The 20,680-nt window shown below is 47.0% G+C and overlaps 1 pseudogene; it reads left to right on the top strand.

Moving 5' to 3' along the window:
- The first annotated feature begins 2,325 nt into the window (after positions 1-2,325).
- LOC149337701 (uncharacterized) lies at positions 2,326-20,392 on the top strand (annotated as a pseudogene).
- Positions 20,393-20,680: the final 288 nt, after the last annotated feature.

The following is a 20,680-nucleotide window of genomic DNA, read 5'->3' as shown; positions in this document are numbered from 1 at the left end:
AACTTTTGCCTTTTGTATGCTGTTTCGAGTTCTGTTTCGTACAGCGGTACCCCCGAGCCGTGTCGGCGGGGTGCCGCGGGCCTTCGGGGGCGGACCTTTTGTTTGTCTGTTGTTTGTCGTGCGGAGCGGGCCCCCTGGACGGACCGCGCGTTCATCACCCGCATTTGAGATGTTTGTTCCCGCGGGTGAACTCGCACTTTGCGTGGAGTGAGCATTGAGTGTGCAACTGGTTTAGTTGGGTCTCGTTCTAGCACCGACATGTAAGGCGTCGTGTGTCCCCGTAGACGGCGCCGCTTCGCGCATGTGCGGGGCTCCGGACGCCTTCGACAGACCACACCTCGCACATCTGTTAGGTGCCTGGGTTTGCGTTGTTTTTCTTTGCCGTATGTCGCAGCCACCGGTCGTAAATTTGCGCTTCTCCGCGGGGACGGACCAAGAGCCAGACGCGCTGGCGCCCAGCCCCGTCCGCTGTACATGGATTCCCCGAAACCGGGGGAAAGCGTCCTCGGTAATATGAGAGCGCTGAACGAAGACATGGTTTTTGTGGAAGCCCAGCCACGGCCGCGGGCTCTGAGCGGGCGGCAGTTGAGGTCGGAGCTGGGTAGGAGACGGACTTCCTCCCGCATGCTCGCTTAGGACGACGGATTGTCTTAAGTCCAGGGGCGGCCCAGCTCATTTATTCTTTTCAATGCTGCTGTCATCATTATAACTGTACTGTACATTTTTGCTGTAATCTAGTGTTAATTAAATAAGTGTTCTCAGTTCATCCGGCTAATTCGAGAGGTTCTTTGGGCGAAGCAGGGAAACGGGACCTACTAAGAAGAAAGAAGAAACAACGAGCAACAACGAGTGAAGAAGGAAAGAAGATCAAGAAAACAAACAGAACAACAACATCATAATTGTTTTACTGGCGCAGCCTGCGACAGGATCGCCGTTTCCTGTCAGACTTCGGCGAACATCAGGCCTTTCGAGGACGAAGACATTCGGGCCGACGGACCGTGCCTGAGAAACGTCTCCGCCGGAAAGAGGACAGCAGCTGAAGAATTATCACAGCATAGTGGCCAATGGACCGAGCCAGCTGTGCTTGCCGTGCCGACGGACCGGCACATGGACTGCTGAACTACTAGCGACGCAGCAACAAGAGGCGTCCAGGACTGCGGCCAACGGACCGAGCCAGCGGTACTGAGCGCTTCAAGGTTCAAGGGAAAAACAGATCAGCGCTGAGCGACTGACGACGCAGGAGCCATCGACTCCCAGCGCAGCGGTCGACGGGCGGAACAACCGGCTCTGGGTGTGTCAACGGACCGACACATTAGCGCTGACGGACTAGCACTACAGTAGCCGCAGAGTTCCGGCTCGTCGGACAACGGATTGAGCCAGCGGTGCCATTAAACCACAAGGTGCACATCGGCCGCTGACGGACTAGCGGTGTACGTACTTTCGCGTTCGCCCTGCTTAACATCGAGCAGCGGCAGCGGAAAGCAGCGAGAGCTACGGGCGGCAAGGGACGGAGACTGTGCCTAAACTCGACCAGACGGAGAGACGCAAGATCAACAGACGCGGGTGTCTCGGGGACGACAGGGCATGCAATTCCTGTAGGAAGGTGAGTGGTCTTTCTGCTGGTCCTCGGAACCCACTGACGCGGAGTTGAGGCGTTAAGGCGAGTCACAGGTCCTTTGTATGATCCTATGTAGCGGTGCAGTGGTTGCAAAAATGAATACAGATGAAAGTGGTAGTAACACCACAGAGTCTAGCATAGATCAATTGACGGGGACAGAAAGTGTGATGGGAGTAGCGAAGGGGGCAGGTAATTCATCAGATTCGGATGTGGCCATGCGGCGGCTGGAGATGGAGATGGAATTGGAGTTGAGAGAAACTACGCTGCTTATCGAGCGAGAGAGAACCCGGCAGTTGGAGCTGCAAACCGGTTCAGCACAGGGCTCGCAAGCGGGCGGGCGGCAAACGCGCGAAGAGACGCTTGCATATTTTGCTAAGCGTCTAAAGAGTTTGCTGACCCAGATTCCAAAAGATCCAGAAGTGCCGGTATGGCTTGACGGGATCGAGGGCATTTTTCGCTCATATAAGGTGCCGGACGAGGTTAAGAGCCACTTACTTTTGCCTCTTGTAAGTGGGCGGATCCCACACCTTTTCTCCAAGCTCTCTACCGAAGAGCTCGACAGCTACGATCGGGTAAAACAGACCGTTCTGTCCGAGCTCCGACTGTCCCCAGGTGACTACCTCAGGCAGTTCCGTAGTGCGCTGCCGGCGCCAAACGAGACTTGGCAACACTTTGCTTCGCGAATTGAGAGCTACCACGCCTTTTACATGTCGGCGCGGGGAATTAAGACTCTCGAGGACCTCGCTGCCCTGAACGTGGCAGATCAGATAAAGCAGGCGTTGAGCACCGCGGCATACAAATATGTCAAGCGTGAGGAAGGAGACAGCTGGGTTAAGCCTCACGAAGTAGCGAAGCTAGTGGAGGCCTTCGAGGACTGTGAGGGAAAAGGATCGGGAAAGAGGCAAACATTCGCTGCCGAAAGCCCCTCCGGGGTCCACAAACCATCGTGTCCGCAAAATTCCGCCCCAGCTTCCCGGGAAAAGTCGCCTGCTTCGAAACCCTTGGCATGCTTCATTTGCAACGGCCCACATTTCGCGCGGTCATGTCCTATGAACCAGGGAGCTGGCAGTACGCAGCAGAAAAACGTGAACAGGGTAGCGCAGGCTGATTATAACGTCGCTGGCAGCTGTAGCGGCGGAGCTACGGTTATTGCCGAGCAGAGAGCTAATGTTGATGTTCAGTCCGGTGCGGAGACACCCAGGACAGAAGAACTAAATTCGCCAAAGTACGTTGACTTGAAATGCGGCGACGTGGTTGTGAGAGCGCTAATCGACACGGGCGCCGAAATCACAGTGATCAAAGAGGGCGCTATACCTAGCAACCTGACGGAGGATGTTGGCAACATCACACTTGTTGCCGCGTTTGGTGCTAAAGTAGTAGCAAAACTAGCTCGGGTACCACTTGTCTTAACAGCAGGTGACAGTCGGCAGGTGAGAGGAGCTGCACAGCTGCTATGCGCCGTAACGAAGGAGCTGGCGTCGAAAGACGCAGACTGCTTGCTCTCCAAAGGGGCTTGGCACCTGCTTGAACGGACACGAAGCAGCGCTTGCAGAATGCCCGACAATAGAAGTAAGGTGGCGAACACCTTAGATGCAGGCAGCTGGCAGGTTGAAGAGTCTCCGTCGTCGGAGAACATCGAGACAGGTCTGAGTACAGATGAGGTACGCGTAGCGGTAAACGAGACGCTCGCCGAGGAAACGAGACCGCCACAGAATCGGGTATCCTGCGAGGCGCGGCGATTGGACCAAAGCCTGGCAGATGCTTTGCCTGTGGTGACTGGAACCAAAAACAAGAGCCGCCATCGCCACCTGTGGTTTCCGAGGGCTGGTATAGGGACCACTTCAGTGGTTGTTGTCATGTAAGATGCATCTGCACGGTGCCATGGTATACGCCTTGCATGTGGCGACTACCTTTTTGTATCACGTAACACGGCACCGCATAGTTTTTTTGAAACAGTTGCATTCTGAGCATTGTGGTAGAGTTGACGACGACCTTTAGTATGTTACTTATCGTGTGCAACAACCAGTGAGGTTGTTGCAACGATCTTAGAAGGGGCATGTAAGGTCGTCGCTTGCACCCGCTTGTACGCGTTTCTTTTGCTTGTGTTTTTTTTATACAGTTACGCCCCGAGCCGCTTCGCCGGGATGCCGGGCGTCCCGGGCGGGGAGGAAACTTTTGCCTTTTGTATGCTGTTTCGAGTTCTGTTTCGTACAGCGGTACCCCCGAGCCGTGTCGGCGGGGTGCCGCGGGCCTTCGGGGGCGGACCTTTTGTTTGTCTGTTGTTTGTCGTGCGGAGCGGGCCCCCTGGACGGACCGCGCGTTCATCACCCGCATTTGAGATGTTTGTTCCCGCGGGTGAACTCGCACTTTGCGTGGAGTGAGCATTGAGTGTGCAACTGGTTTAGTTGGGTCTCGTTCTAGCACCGACATGTAAGGCGTCGTGTGTCCCCGTAGACGGCGCCGCTTCGCGCATGTGCGGGGCTCCGGACGCCTTCGACAGACCACACCTCGCACATCTGTTAGGTGCCTGGGTTTGCGTTGTTTTTCTTTGCCGTATGTCGCAGCCACCGGTCGTAAATTTGCGCTTCTCCGCGGGGACGGACCAAGAGCCAGACGCGCTGGCGCCCAGCCCCGTCCGCTGTACATGGATTCCCCGAAACCGGGGGAAAGCGTCCTCGGTAATATGAGAGCGCTGAACGAAGACATGGTTTTTGTGGAAGCCCAGCCACGGCCGCGGGCTCTGAGCGGGCGGCAGTTGAGGTCGGAGCTGGGTAGGAGACGGACTTCCTCCCGCATGCTCGCTTAGGACGACGGATTGTCTTAAGTCCAGGGGCGGCCCAGCTCATTTATTCTTTTCAATGCTGCTGTCATCATTATAACTGTACTGTACATTTTTGCTGTAATCTAGTGTTAATTAAATAAGTGTTCTCAGTTCATCCGGCTAATTCGAGAGGTTCTTTGGGCGAAGCAGGGAAACGGGACCTACTAAGAAGAAAGAAGAAACAACGAGCAACAACGAGTGAAGAAGGAAAGAAGATCAAGAAAACAAACAGAACAACAACATCATAATTGTTTTACTGGCCCCACCCGGGCACCCACTGCAGCGGGTCCATTGAGATCAAGTAGCCAAAACCTTTTCGCTCAGTAATGCTCACTGAAACCGTAGCCTCTTGCGAAGTGTTCTGCAGTACGCCCAGCCAATTCTTTAACAGTATCGCGCGACTGTCAACCAGCCTGCTTGTCAGCGCCCGATGACGGCGCAGAGCGGAAAACGAGCGAGAATCAATGCATCTGAAACTAATGCACATATTCTTACTTGATTCGCCGTCTTGATTCGCCGTCGACCAGCCGTCGGCTGGCCGATACTGCGACGGTCGCGCGATACTGCCAAAGAATTGGCGGTGTATACATAACTCACGCTCAATTAGATGAATTTACATGTGTTCGCGCTCGCACATAGCATGTGTGAATTCTTGGAGTATTAGCTGCGCAAGTGCGCTACGTGCCAAACGTTTATGTGACGCGGACGCAAAGGAACTTTTTGCTGTGCAAAACCATCGGCAAGCCTCAGCGTGCATTGCCCATAATATTCCTTTCATTATTTTCCCGCCATACAAATAATCCACAAGGCAGCACAATAATTATTTCGTGCATACCGGCCACCCGCAGACATCAGCTTCCCGGTCTGTCCTAGAAACTCATCAAGGGACTTCAGTGTGTTCACCTGCTCAGCTGGTTTTTTGTATTTTTCATGTTCATATATATTACTAATACGACTACCCTTATTTACAGCTCCATTTTACTGAAGATCAATTCGAGCCCATAATTTTGAGGAAGCTTGGCATAAAGAAACTAAAATGCACTGCTGTCCTATCAATATTCTCTCACCGGCCAGCAAAGCTGCAACGCAAACCACCACATCCTCGTGGTACTGTCCACGCCTCGGGTAGGTGGGGCTTCATTGTTAAGCGTTTTAAAAAAATGACACCTAGCATGTTACCGAATTTCTTCATTTTTTTTTTTATTCTGAGTACTGCATTACCTTATTTAACAAGGCCAACATTACATGACACCTAAACTAGAGTGCACTTTTTGTTGCCGACACACAGCTATTCCTGCTTCTTGTTCTTCAGGGCCACTTACTGAAGTTGTGCCGAATGCACCAGGTAAGAGAGCTGTGCATTATCAGTGTCCCGTCAAAACATGTTTAATTCAATGCTTCATTCTTTAATGAGTTTAGAGTTGTATGTGAATGCCAAAACTTAGCAGCGCATTTTGCCTTTCCTTGTAGCACTGCAAAACATTCCCAGCTGTTCTGAGCTAGGCTCTACAACTGAGCGCGCTCCTGAACCTCCACAGCATGTTCTACCTTCCCTGCAGTCATGCTCAAAAAGTATGCCAATCTTTATGCCAGTATCATCATAATCATCATCATCAGCCTGACTACGACCACTGCAGGGCACATGCCTCTCCCATGTCTCTCCAATTAACCCTGTCCTTCGCCAGCCGCGGCCACCATATTCCCGCAAATTTCCTAATCTCATCCGCCCACCTAATTTTCTACCACCCCATGCTACGCTTGCTTTCTCTTGGAATCCACTCCGTTACCCTTAAGGACCAGCGGTTATCTTGCCTTCGCATTACATGCCCTGCCCAAGCCCACTTCCTCCTCTTGATTTCAACTAGGATATCATTAACGCACGTTTGTTCTCTCACCCACTCCGCCCGCTTCCGATCTCTTAACGTTACGCCTATCATTTATCTTTCCATAGCTCGCTGCGTTGTCCTTAAGCTGAACCCTGTTTGTTAACCTCCACGTTTCTGCCCCATAGGTGAGTACCGGTAAGATACAGCTGTTGTATACTTTTCTCTTGAGGGATAATGGTAAACGGCCATTCATGATCCGAGAGAGCCTGCCATATGCGCTCCATCCTATTCTTATTCTTCTAGTTATTTCCCTCTCATGATCTGGATCAGCTGTCGCTACCTGCCCTAAATAGACATATTCACTTACTACTTCCAGCACCTCGCTACCAGTTGCGAACTGCTGTTCCCTTGCTAGGCTGTTGAATATTACTTTGGTTTTCTGCATGTTAATTCTTAGCCCCATCGTTCTGATCTGCCTGTCTAACCGATTGATCATGCTTTGCAGTTCACGTCTTGAGTGACTTAGCAAGGGAATGTCATCAGCGAATTGCAAATTACTTAGGTATTCTCCATTAGCTCTTATCCGCAACTGTTCCCATTTCTGGCCCAGGAATACCTCCTGTAAACAGGCAGTGAACAGCATATGCGAGATCGTGTTTCCCTGCCTGTCACCTTTACTTATTGAAATTTTATTAGTGATTTTATGGAGAACTATGGTAGCTGTGCAATCGTTATAAATATCTTCCAATATTTTCACATAGCACTCTTCTACACCCTGTTTCCGCAATGCCTGCATGACTGCTGAGGTTTCTACTGAGTCGAATGCATTTTCGTAATCAATGAACGCTATATATAGGGGCTGGTTATATTCTGCGAATTTCTCTATTACCTGATTGACTGCGTGATTATGGTTTATTGTCGAGTATCCTTTACCGAAGCCTGCCTGGTCCTTTGGTTGATTGAAGTCTAAGGTTGTCCTGACCGAATTAGCGATTACCTTAGTAAATACCTTGTAGGCAACAGACAGTAAGCTGATCAGTCTGTAATTCTTCAAGTCCTTGGCGTCTTCATTCTTATGAATTAAGATAATGTTAGTATTTTTCCAAGCTCTAAGTACGCTTGAGGTCACAAGGCATTGCGTATACAGGGTGGCTATTATTTCTTGCACAATCTCTCCTCCGTCCTTCAGCAAATCTGCTGTTATCTGATCCTCACCAGCTGCTTTCCCCTTCTGCATTGCTCCTAAGGCTTTCTTCACTTCCTCCTTCGTTACTAGCGGGATGCCCCATTGCTGTGCCTTACTGCCTCTATCCGTAACATTCTGATTGCAATCGCTGCTGTACAGATTTGTGTAAAACTCTTCGGCTACATTTACTATCTTATCCATATTGCTAATGAGATTGCCCTCTTTATCTCTTATCGCATACATCTGGTTTTTACCGATGCCTAGTTTTCTCTTCGCTGCTTTTAGGCTACCTCCACTCTTTAGAGCATGCTGATGGCGGCTATATTCCTGATGGCGGCTAACTTGCGCTTATTTATTAACTTCGACAGCTCTACTATCTCTATTCTATCTATGGAGTTAGGCGTCCTCATGCTTTGCCGTTTCTTAATCAGATCCTTAGTCTCCTGAGGTAGCTTGCAGGTATCCTGTCGAACCATCCTACCGCCTACTTCTACGGCACACTCCGTTATATCTGTGAGACGATTGTTCATTGTTTCAACATTACGGTCGTAATGTTCAGTTAAAGCGGAAAATCTGTTGTGCAGCAAAATCCTGAATTCCTCTACTTTCCCTCTTACTGCTAACTCGTTAATAGACTTCCCCTTCACTAATTTCTTGCGCTCCCTTCTCAAATCTAAGCTAATGCGAGACCTTACCATTCTGTGGTCTCTACAACGGACCTTTCCGAGGACCTCGACATCCTCTACGATGCCAGGCTGAGCGCACAGTATGAAGTCTATTTCATTTTTAGTCTCAGCATTGGGGCTCTTCCACGTACACTTCCTGTTTGCTCGTTTGCGGAAGAAGGTATTCTTAATCCGTAAATTATTTCTATCTGCGAACTCTACTAATAACTCTCCCCTACTATTCCTAGAACCTCTGCCATAGTCACCTACCTCCTTGTCTCCAGCCTGCTTTTTACCTACCTTTGCATTGAAGTTGCCCATCAGTACAGTTTACTGTGATTTTACTTTGACCATCGGCAATTCCACGTCTGCGTAGAAGGTTTCAGCGATCTGGTCATCATGGCTCGATGTGGGCGCGTAGGCCTGCACCACCTTCAGCTTATACCTCTTATTAAGTCTAATTACGATAGCTGCCACCTTCTCGTTAATGCTATAAAACTCCTCTACGTTGCCAGCTATATCCAGATTGATGAGGAATCCCACGCCTAGTTCTCGTCTATCTGCTAATACACTTTAGCACAGTACGTGCCCGCCCTTTAATACTGTATGCGCCTCATCTGTCATCCTAACCTCACTGAGCTCTATGACATCCCAATTAATACCAGCTAATTCCTCCAACAGCACTGCTAAACTAGCTTCACTGGATAAGGTTCTTACGTTAAACTTTGCTAGGTTCAGTTTCCAATGGCCGCCTGTCCGGAGCCAATGATTCTTAGCATCGTCCGCTGCGTTACAAGTCTGACCGACACCCCGGCCAGCTGCTCCGCAGCCAATGGGGAGTGAGGGCCGAGGGTTAAAGAGTTGTTCATAGAAGGTTGCGGCCATGTACTACACCAGGGTGGCCAAATCCTGCTCTGGTGAGGAAGTACGTTGTCGGTTCTGTTCACCGAAATCAGGCCGCACCCCAGGCCTGTTCGGATAGATCCATCGACACATGGAGTGTCCTCTTTCTAAAATAAAACCCGGTGGAGAATTGCAAACACCGTCTTGCTAGGGCTAAGCCTAAGCGCGATGGCCAGAGACCGAGCGTAACTAAAAATGCGGCCAAAAAAGGCCAGCGCCCCAGAAAAGGGAGCCGGCGAGGACCGCGACCGGGGGAGGCGTGTTCGTCAAATGCAGCCGGTACAGCCAGCGATGACAGCGCCGCCCACCGGCAGGTAGCAGCCACATTAAGGCTGGTTATAAATATTCATTCAGAACGAGGGGTTGACATCGCCGCTATGGCGCAGTGGATTAGAGGCGCGTGTTGCGTATGGAAGGTCGGCCGTTCGACTCCGCTCTCTGTACTGTAACTTTATTGTTTTTTTTAATTTCATTTTTTTTCCATTTTTTCCCTTTTAGGTCGCAAATCGTGATGCTTAGTGGCATATAACGCCGTTTAAGAGGATTTATTATCCCTTTTAGGTAAGCCTTTGTGACAATCTTCAGTCACCGTGATCAATTCACCGTGGTTTCAAGCCATGTGGCTGTACAGGCTGCAGTTGGCGAATACGCGACCGGGAGAGCGATGAAGCGGCCCAACTGAGTGTCCCAGCACCGCAGGCCAGACAAACTGAGTGTTTTCTCGGTGAGGGCAGGCGCCGCGGCCAACTGTAGCAGGGGATAGATGGAGTATCCCAAGCTGTAGAAATAGTCGAAAAACCGCCGACCGGCAGCGGTGGTCACAGGAACGGCAGCGGTGACCGCAGGAACAGCCGGGACCGCCGGCCGCAGCTGAAAATAGACAATACCTAGTCAAATTGCGGAGCTGAGGAGACAACAGATCAAGCAAGTATCAACTTCATGCTATACAGAGGGTATTGTATTGCAAATAATGTTTGTTGAACTTGAATTAATTAGAAAACAGCAAATAATATCGGTCTTGCACTGGTTTAAAATTAGCTGTCATTACTGGTTTTCAGCAGAAAGACACTATTGACCAGGGCCGAGAGTTTAAATCTAGCACTCTAATCTTTCACCGTATCGTGTTGTGTGCTTTTTCCAAAGTTATAACACTAGCTTCTGCATACATGAAGAGACAGCCTTGGTGATGACATGTTTTTCTTTTGTGTTGAGGTAAACACATCACAGGAGGCTCCAACAGAATTTACGCACTAATGCTCTCGCTGTGCAGCGTGTTATAATTGAGCATCCCAGGAAGGCGGTACTGCTCTGTACATCTGAAAACGCAACATTGACAGTCGAGAAGTCTCCTTCACAAATGCAAGGTACATACTTATTACATTTAGTGTGCATTTCCACACATGGGAAGACTCACGAGTGGGTAGAACAGTCATAACTTGCTACTATTTGCAGGTACAGTCAGCCGTTCTTGTCTGAAATTCCAGGAGAAACCTACCATGAGTAAGTACATTTTCCTCGGTCGGCCATTCTTCTCAGTTATCAGTAGAGGATGGGCCTGCTTTGCAGCGTAAGATAACCGCATAGTGCTATTTTCTTCACAGAAAAAAGCTGTAATCTATCACCACAACTGCTAACCCCGAATGGCTGCAATATATTTCTACTTTGCAGAAACTGACATTCATACGGAATCCAGTGACAAGCAGGCATGCGATGATAGAGAAGAGATGCCTAGCGCTGGTGCATGCGCCCAGAACTGCATCAGTCAGCCACCAATCAAGAAGCGACGTATGGATACCCCTGGCAGCACAACAATGGCATCCACGGATATTTGTTCCTGCACGCTTGGTTACTGTTGATGAATTTTGTTAAAATTATATGTGCAATGTAGAGCCCTTGCCGTGTGGCTCATGCAGTCAAGCTATCTGTGTATCAATATGAAAAACAGCATCTTAACAACCTTCACAGGACCCACTCAAATATCAGTTCCACAGCAATGTGTTGCAAGCAATGTTTGTCTTTTGCATAATGATCTTTAAATTCACATGAAATATAACCCTTTGACACCAAGGATTTCACATTGCTCCATGAACTGACAACTTCCGTTGTGAATGCCAGTGTATATGCCACTAAAAATTGGCTAAATTTGCAACTGTACAATAAGACGGTTCTACTGGGGTGTTTTTCTTCCAGTTGCACGCTCAGAAGCCAGGAATAATATATTTGTAGCTGTACAGTGTTGTATTTTAACGTTCATTTGCTGCTCACATTTATTATCGCTCTGTGATAGTTGGCCAACCTTCCTCATTCATGTTTCTTAATAAAAAAGTAAGACGTGCCGTCTCCTTCTACGTTATGATGTTCGGAGGAGCTGCGAACACATGTGAAAGATTTCAAATGAGGTAATATTTAAGAAATATATTCAGTTGTCGTTCGTGTGAAATGTTTGGCTTTAATGCGTTAATGACTGTTGTAAAGGTGATGAATTTCTAATTTTGTTTCAGATGGTGCTCACCCTGAGGTTGAAAGTGTGCGGAAGAAGATGGAGACCTTGAAAAGAAACCGTGCTGGATGTCAGAAGCGAGCAAGAACACTGGAAAGACAGAACCAGAAACTTGTGAAATGTAATATCATTCCAATGGAGACTTTAATGTCAGTACACATAAAAGGAAGGAGATTGCTAAAGGAATGCAAAATTTTTCCTTGCATGTTTTCTTCTTTCAAATGATGCATCAGACATTCGTATACACAGATCACAGCGTAACATTTGCGTACGACCGATAAATAATTTGATTGAATTCTTTGTTGATGCTGTTGCGGTTTCATCTTACCGACCGATGGCTGTGGCATGTAGTTGACCTTGTGATCACACAAGGCACAAAAAAGCAGCAATATAATTGCTGACATATCATTTGTTGTCATTCCAGCTTCTGAAGCAAGCTCGTATCAGTGCTGTAGTGATGGTTTGGTTTATTAGGGTTTAACGTCTCAAAGCGACTGAGGTTATGAGGGACGCCGTAGTGAAGGGCTCCGGAAATTTCGACCACCTGGGGTTCTTTAACGTGCACTGACATCGCACAGTACACGGGCCTCTAGAATTTCGGCTTCATCGAAATTCAGCCGCCGCAGCCGGGATCGAACCCGCGTCTTTCGGGCCAGTAGCCGAGCGCCGTAACCACTAAGCCACCGCGGCGGGGCTGTAGTGCTGTAGTGAATTGAAACTATATAGTAGTGTTTATATCGCAGGTTTTTTCGTACCTCACTTAACCTAAAGGTCAACTACACGTCACAGCCATCGTTCAGTTCATGAAACTAAAATAGCATGTGAGTAAACATTCGGCTATAAATTATTTAATGGTCGTAGGTGAATACCACGTGATGTTCCATCTATTCTAATATATAACGCATGATTTGAAGGAAGCACGCTACCAAAATTAGGTTTCTATAGTCCTTTAATACCACAGGATGTCTCCTGCATGGAAAACCTTCACTGACGCACTTTGGTCTGTACTTAAAGAACTGAAAATTCATATGTGGCAATTTTTAAAGCTGCCTTGATTATTTCATATCTGTTCAAAGTGAGCTGTTCATATAAAGGCCTGTTATCCATTCGAAACAAAGCTTCGCTTACTATTGAATGCGTGTACAGTGTTGAATGATAAATGAGCAGGACGATTAGCAAGGCTAAGTAGCGGAATATCATGCAGTAGCACTAGTTACTGTGGGCACCTAAGGTCCATACGCACTGAAGGCATTTGACCTAGCCCTTTACCTAAAGTTATTCGCCCTCAAAGCATTTACCTTGAAGGCCTTCGCCTAGGCGAAGGCATGCAAGGTGTGCACACCTGGCAGGTTGCCCACAAACCAGTGGGCAGGTGGGCCCCCTCATAAAGCCCAAAATCAGAAAATGTGCCCAGTAGTGCTGTCACACAAAAAGCAGACTGTTTTTATTATTTTGTACTTTCACATTTGATCTGCAATGGCAGTGGTGGAAGCTAGTGGTGAAAATTGAGAGTACAGGCTATGCGATGTTTGTTTCAAACCCTCGTTGAGCATCCAACCGTATAGATACACCATCGACTTTGCTCTGCCTTATATTCCCAATTATTGTTCTGTTGACATGCAGGCATCAGCAAATGCTTCAATCAAGACCAGCTTCGAAGCCTCCAGATGAGCACGATGCAAGGCTCAACATTGAGCAGTGATACTCTGGTGAAGGCCTTGAAACTGAGGTTGGCCTGTGGTTGGCGGGGCTACGATGTTTTACGGGAGCTGGCCAGCCCGCTTCCCACAGAACGGACTTTACAGCGAAGGATCTAAAGCTTCAAATTCAAGCCTGTGATCCTTATGGAAATGATGGACCTGCTGAAAATAAAGGTTTGCAAACAAAAAAAAAAATGGGCAGGCCAGCAGCAGTATCGGCAACATGCTCAGCAACCATTTTTGTCTTGCTCTACAGATTTTGGCGGCCCTTCTGTGCGGACCAGTTCCACCGCGTGGCTGCGACCCAGTGGCTACGTCGTTTGACCTGGTCAACGAGCCCTCGCATCGCGGGAATGAATGGCGGCCCAGCGCCTACGCATCAAGGGCAATCGACGTGGATGTGTTCAGTGAGCCGGCATAGGAAAATCTGGCTCGTGCCAGGTGCCCGGCGATTACATTGCTTTCCGTTCCGCAACTGACAGCGCATCGCTTCATCTCGACAACTGTGACGTCATATCACATGGCTCAGCAAGCCCCTTTAAAAGAGCGAGCAACATCGACTTTCTTCAGTGGGCAGGCCAGCAGCAGTATCGGCAACATGCTCAGCAACATGGAGGAAGAAAAACTAGGAGGCACCATGACGTCACAATCTTGAAGCCTAGTCATAAAAAATATAATGCAAAGCATCATGGGAAATAGGCCCTCACGTGACAAGGCAGTGGTAGCTCTTAGCTGGATTTCGGTTTCGGTTTCGCTCTCTCGCTGTACGAGCAACTAGGCGACCATCTGCTTGCGTTCACTGACGGCTCCGTGGTGAGCGCAAACTGCTCGCTCGCCGCAGCGGCCACCATCCCCGAGCGACGCGTGCGCTGACTGCGGCGCAGTGGAGACACTTGGAGCACATGTTCCTTCGCTGTGCCGCTTCTGCAGTGCCGCGTCGCGAGATTCTCGCGGCCTGCAGGGCGCTGGGAATCATCCCGGACAGTCTCGAAGCGCTCCTGTGGCCGCGCGGCACTGCGCGCACCCGTGATATTCTAGCCTCTATACCCGTGACAGAACAGTGGTGAGCCTCTGTGCGTTCATCGAACAGGCGGGCTTGACTTCCCGCTCGCTCTTCGCCAGGTAGTGCACGCGTGACACGAACGCACCGTGGGTGCTACCTCCGACGGTATACGCGGCCGGGCGCCCCACCCCGGCCGCTAGTGCAGTATGCCGCGCGCGCGATTAGTCCGAGACAGGACGCTACGAGCGCGCGGCTATGTATACATACAGTTTACTTCTTTTTGTAAGTGATTGTGCGCAGTGGCCGGGAGACTCCGCGCAGGGGCAGACGTAAAGCCGCCGGCACTCTCTCTCGACAGCGAGAGAGAGAGAAATACTTCACTGCTGAATTTCACGTCGGAACCGCCTATGTGCGCGCGCGTATTCGGCACGACTTGTGCCTTGAGAATAGCGGAGAACGGAGGGCCCATGGGCGGGCCGAAGTCCGCCTGCCCGAGAAATAGAATCTTGCGCAGCGCGTCGGAGCGCTCGTTCAACACGTCCGTCCGCCGTGAGCGCTCTGGAAGCCACTGCGCCCTTTTTTAGAGGCTCGTTTCTTCGCCTACTCTCGAGTTCTCCGCTCATAGCATGCGCTGAAATAAACGCTCTGTATTCGTGTATAACGACGAAAGGAATTCCTCTCCATTCTCTTTATGAACCACAGTTGAACAGTGACGAGGTCGCGGCCGCACCCTTTGATGAAAAGTTTACCCGCAGTTTTCTACAGTGCACCCAAAAACTCAAGAGTGTAATCAACAGAGAAGCGGAGCCTGCAGACAACCTCGAGCTCGGTACGCATTCCGCCAAAGCGCTGCGCTGCGCTACTTCGGAGCACGGATGTTCACTAAAAAGCACCGCTGGCTGGCAGTCTGGTAACTGTGGAGGAGGGCCTATTTCCCATGAGTCAGTGCGCAAAAGGGCCCTCGGCAGCGGCGTCAGAGGAGGATGGCTTGCAGAGGCTGAGCGCACTCCCTCCTAGTTTTTTTACCTCCATGCTCAGCAACCATTTTTGTCTTGCTCTACAGGTTAGTAAAAACGTTTCCATGTACTGTTATCGTAGTGACAACCGGTTTCTGTTGCTGCTGCCCTGCCCACAGTGTTTCAAATGTATTCTGGCGCACATTGCTTTATTGCCTACTAACCTACTTCTTTCGGGCGATATTGAGACAAACCCGGGACCAACTGAGAAGCAATTGCTGTCGGAACTGCTAGACGGCCAAAATAAAGTGCAAGGAACTATTGAAGGAATTATCGACGGTCAGAACGAAATAAAAGAGCAAATGGTTACACTAAACAACAGAATAGATAGCATTGAACAACAGTTGTCCAAACTAGGCACGCTGACAAAACAAGTAAGCGAAATAGAAAAAACAATAGCAGATTTTGACAGCCAGTTGTCCTTTCTGATGAATAAGGTGGACGACTTAGAAAACAGAAGCCGTCGCAATAATCTTATAATTTACGGTTTAGAAGAGTCAGAAAACGAGACGCTTGAAGAACTTGAGAACACAGTGAAAGACGACATAATAAAAGAGAAGATAGGTATAACACCTACAGGTATAGAAAGATTTCATAGGCTTGGGCGTAAATCCAGTGAGAAATCTAGACCGGTTATCATAACATTTCTTGACTATCGGGAAAAGGCATCCATTTTACAAGCAGCCTACAAACTAAAAGGATCGTCGTACTCTATCTCGGAAGACTTCTCAAAGCGCGTGCGTGACTTTAGTAAACTTTTATGGGACAGCGCAGCGGAAGAAAAAGCAAATGGCGCTAAGGTAAAGCTGGTCTTTGATAAAATTAGCATTGATAGTGTTATGTTTGCTTGGGATGCCCAGAAAGGAGAGCGTGTCAGATTGGTCAATAAGAAAAAAAACTGACAGAAAAAGCATGATCCTACATCCTTGAAAATCTTAAACATTAATGCAGAAGTGTAATCAATAAAGTAACCGAGCTTGAAGGGCTCCTTTTTACTCACGATTCAGACATTGCTGTGCTAACCGAAACATGGTTACATGATGCAATTTTCGACAGTGAATTCGTGCCTACTGGTTACAATGTACTCCGGAAAGACCGTACTGGAAGAGGTGGCGGCGTCTGTATGATATACAAGAAATCATTACGAGTTTTAAGGATGCCTGATATGCCTAATGTAGAGTGCATTTTCAGTAAAACATATTGTGGTACAATCAGGTACATTATAGGTGTGTTGTACAGGCCCCCTTCTTCTTCCATATCGGTTTTAAATGATTTGAAAACTTACATGAACACATATTTAAAACCTGGCGATCGGATAATTCTAGCTGGCGACTTTAATCTGCCTAATATTGACTGGCGCACGATGTCCCTCAAAAACCATAACGACAAAACAGGTGATGCCATGTTGGACATAGCATTTGCATTTGATTTATCCCAACTTGTTGACGAGTACACCAGGGTACACGATGGCGCTAAATCTATACTGGACCTTTTCTTCGTAAGCGGATCTATTAGTACTAAAACAAAATGCGAAATAATCCCAGGAATCTCCGATCACCAGGCCGTGTTCCTTACCTTATCTGATGCCGCTATTGACAGGCATCCAAAGCAGTCATGTTTTCCTAACTTCTCACGCGCTGATGACACATCAATAATCGATACCTTATCCTTTTATTTTGATAGTTTTTCGAAGTCTACCGCAAATGTAGACGATCTGTGGATTTCTTTCAAGGATCTGGTTATGATGTGTATTAACCGTTTTGTGCCAAGCATTGTTAAAAAGACAAAACGTGACAATCCCTGGATTTCCCGCACTTCAATACAAATGCGTAGAAAATTAAAAAAGTTGAAAAAGAAAAGGCAAGCAGTTGTCCAACCTGAAGGCCTGCTGGATAAAATTTCCGCTCTGTCAAGTCAACTACGAGGACAAGTAGCACTTGATAAAGAAAATTATTTTGGCGATTTGTTGCCTAATTATATAACTAGTTCACCTGAAAAATTTTGGCGTACAATCTCACCAGTATCTAGGGATTCTCATGCATTTGAAATCAATGGCACATTAACACATGACGGAAAGGTAATATCAACCGCCTTTAACGAATACTTCAAATCCGTTTTTACTAAGGATAATGGCATACAACCTGTGTTCGAAACATGCTTACCTCCGATGCCTGATCTTGTCATCAGTGAACAGGGTATAACTAAAATGCTTTTGAATCTTAACGTAAAAAAATCCCTTGGGCCTGATAAAATACCCAATGCATTCCTAACGAGGTATGCAGAATGGGTGTCCAAGTATTTGTTCATAATTTTTTCTAGGTCTCTAAACGAAGGACAGGTTCCGGGCGACTGGAGGACAGCCAGAGTCCAACCAATTCATAAAAATGGAAACAAACAGTACATTAATAATTACCGACCGATTTCATTAACATCGACAGTTTGCAAAATTATGGAACACATAATACACACCCACATTTCCCATTTTCTTGAACAACACAATTTTATTACAAATTTCCAACACGGATTCCGGAAAGGTTATTCTACTTGTACCCAATTAGTTCAGACTATACACGATTTTGCGAATGCTATTAACAATAGTAGCCAAACAGATGCCATTTTTATGGATTTCGCCAAAGCATTTGATAAGGTCTCTCACAAAAAACTGCTTTCCAAAATTAATAGCACACTCAGAAATAACGAAATCATTAATTGGATTTCAGCATATTTGAATAACCGTCAGCAATATGTCTCTTTTGGGGAACATTCCTCTCAAACTGTTTTTGTTGACTCTGGCGTCCCTCAGGGCTCAGTGCTTGGGCCACTCTTGTTTATCATTTACATTAACGACATCGTGAAAGACATTCCTGTTAATATTAAACTATATGCGGATGATTGTGTGCTATACTCCGAAATTAAAAACATGTTAGATCAGGTAAAACTTAATGAGGCTTTTCAGAAAATTAATGCCTGGTGTGATGCATGGCAGATGCCTATCAACTTTCAAAAAACCGTGTATATGAGAATCACTCACAAGAAAAGTCCACTGATGTTCCAATATTCATTTGATAACAACATTCTTTCCGAAGTCTCACACTACAAATATCTAGGGCTATGGATTACTAACAACCTTGACTGGACTAAACACATTGATCAAACTGTAAATAATGCAAACCGTAAACTTTTCTTTCTTAGGCGTGCATTGAGACTTTCCACACCACGAGTTCGGCTTTTAGCGTATAAATCGATTGTCCTTCCAATACTAGATTATGCGGCAATAATCTGGGATCCATTCACCAAAACAAACGTAAATAAAATTGAAAAAATACAAAAGAAAGCAGTACGTTTTGTTTACAATAGCTATGGACGCACATCAGTAAGTGACCTCTTAAACAGGGCTGCTTTAATATCTATAACCGAAAGGAATCGCGTTGCTCGACTAAAGTTCTCATACCAATTGGTCAAAGGTCATTTTAAAATTAACATTGATGGACTAATATCCTTCTCTTCAGGTTATTCTAGAAGACAACGTCACAATCTTACAATCACCCCTTTCACCCAGCGTAATAACTGCTTTAAATATTCTTTTTTTCCGCGAACAGTAACGGAGTGGAATCAACTTACTAACGACGAAGTCCTACAGCTATCTGTAACATCATTTATCGGCAACCTCAGTACACAATAATGTCCTCTGTCATGCATTCCCGTTTCCAATTTTTTATGACCTGACTTTAATATTGTGATCGTTTTGGTGCTCTTTCTTCATTTAATTAATTCCCTGTTGACCATGTTCACTGATGACTTGATAGTAGTGTATTTATATGCCCCAAACCTTATTGTACTTTTTTGCTGTGTTACGTCATTGAGCCTTTCATTTTTGCTGTTGTGTTTTTGTTGCTTATTATTAATTTGTGGCCTTTGTACTTTTTTTTTCTTAATATTTGTACTTACCTATTTTCTGTATGCTCACCCTGCGAAAATCCCTTCCTGGGATTGCAGTAATAATAAATAAAAAAAATAAAAATTGTTCACTAGATCAAAGGTGTATGTCTATCTTATATGAAAGTAGATAAGGGAACGGAAAAGAGGGGCTTGTTATCACATTTATGATGGAATCCAACACTTACCAAAACGAAGGAGCTTAGGGAATATATATTTTTAATAATTTGTGATGGTCATGAATGGAAGGCCAATACGGTGTTTATTTTTTTATTTTTGAAATATAATTGATTACAAACTAGACAAAAAAACAAGCACATGCCACTGGTGGGATGCAAACCAGTCATACTAGGCGTACTACTTCTGCCACTACACATAAAGTGTCCCGAAAGCAGCAGATTAGACAGCAGATCACTAGACGTGGAATTCGGAAGTTGTGGGTTCAGATCACACTGGCAACGTGTTTTTTTCTTTTTCTTTTGCTTTGTAATCAGTGATCTTTAAAAAAAATCATCTCATTGACCTCCCTTTGCAAAAAAAGAACATCTCCTTGGTTTCGACGACTGCTGGCTTCCGTCCTTATTTAAAAGTAGCCTTTTATTGTAGCCATGGGCAGAAAATGTGTATATGGGTTCTAGTACCCCTTCTTTGTTCAGTGATTGGCTTTCTAGACATTCTTTCTATTGCTACTTTTAAGATCGGTCTTCTTTCTGAGGAAGAGAGGCATGGCGTACTCATGATTGATGAGCTCCAAATCACCAAAGGTCTGGACTTCGACCCATCGACCGGCTGTATCATCGGTGTGCCATCAGTTCCGCTTGAGAATGGTAAACTTCTTGAAGACTGTGTGGCAACAGACGGCCTTGTAATGATGCTCGGAGGGCTGTCAACACGATGGAAGCAGACAATCGCATATGAAATTACAGAAAACAGCTTTCATGCTCCTACCATCAAAATGAAGATTGAAGCTGTGATAGCAGCATGTGAAAACATCTGCAGAAAAGTGCATTGTATTGTTGGCGACATGGAACCCTGCAAGCAGGCCCTATGGCGGTGCTTTGGCCTTTCAGTGGGCAAATGCACTCCGCGGAAGTGTTATATCAGTCAACCGCAGGATACTGCACGGCGCCTGTATTTCAAAACTTGAGAAGTCATCTCACAAGAGGCCAGAATATATATCTCGAAGTAACAGCGCAAAAACATAGACAGGACACATAGAATAAAAAGACAGCACGAGCGCTGGCTTACAACAAGTTTATTTCGAGGTAATTATTGCCTGGTATTCTGCCGACACCCAGCACGTGACACAGATACGTGACTTCTGCCGCCCGTGTCATCACATCCCCCCAGAGTCATCGCGCGTACTGCAGCTCCAGTTCTTTTGTTGTCAAAAGTACAGATGGGCTGCTGATACAGTCGTCTCCAAGCTTCATTATCTCGGCTGCCTCAATTATCTCACGAACGAGCTGATCGGTGTGCTTTTCTATCACATTGCACTGTGCACAC

The sequence above is a fragment of the Amblyomma mixtum genome, chromosome 7, assembly GCF_055824585.1.
Source record: "Amblyomma mixtum isolate Tamu chromosome 7, ASM5582458v1, whole genome shotgun sequence".
NCBI lineage: Eukaryota > Metazoa > Arthropoda > Arachnida > Ixodida > Ixodidae > Amblyomma > Amblyomma mixtum.
This window is presented reverse-complemented; position numbering and strand designations above follow the sequence as displayed.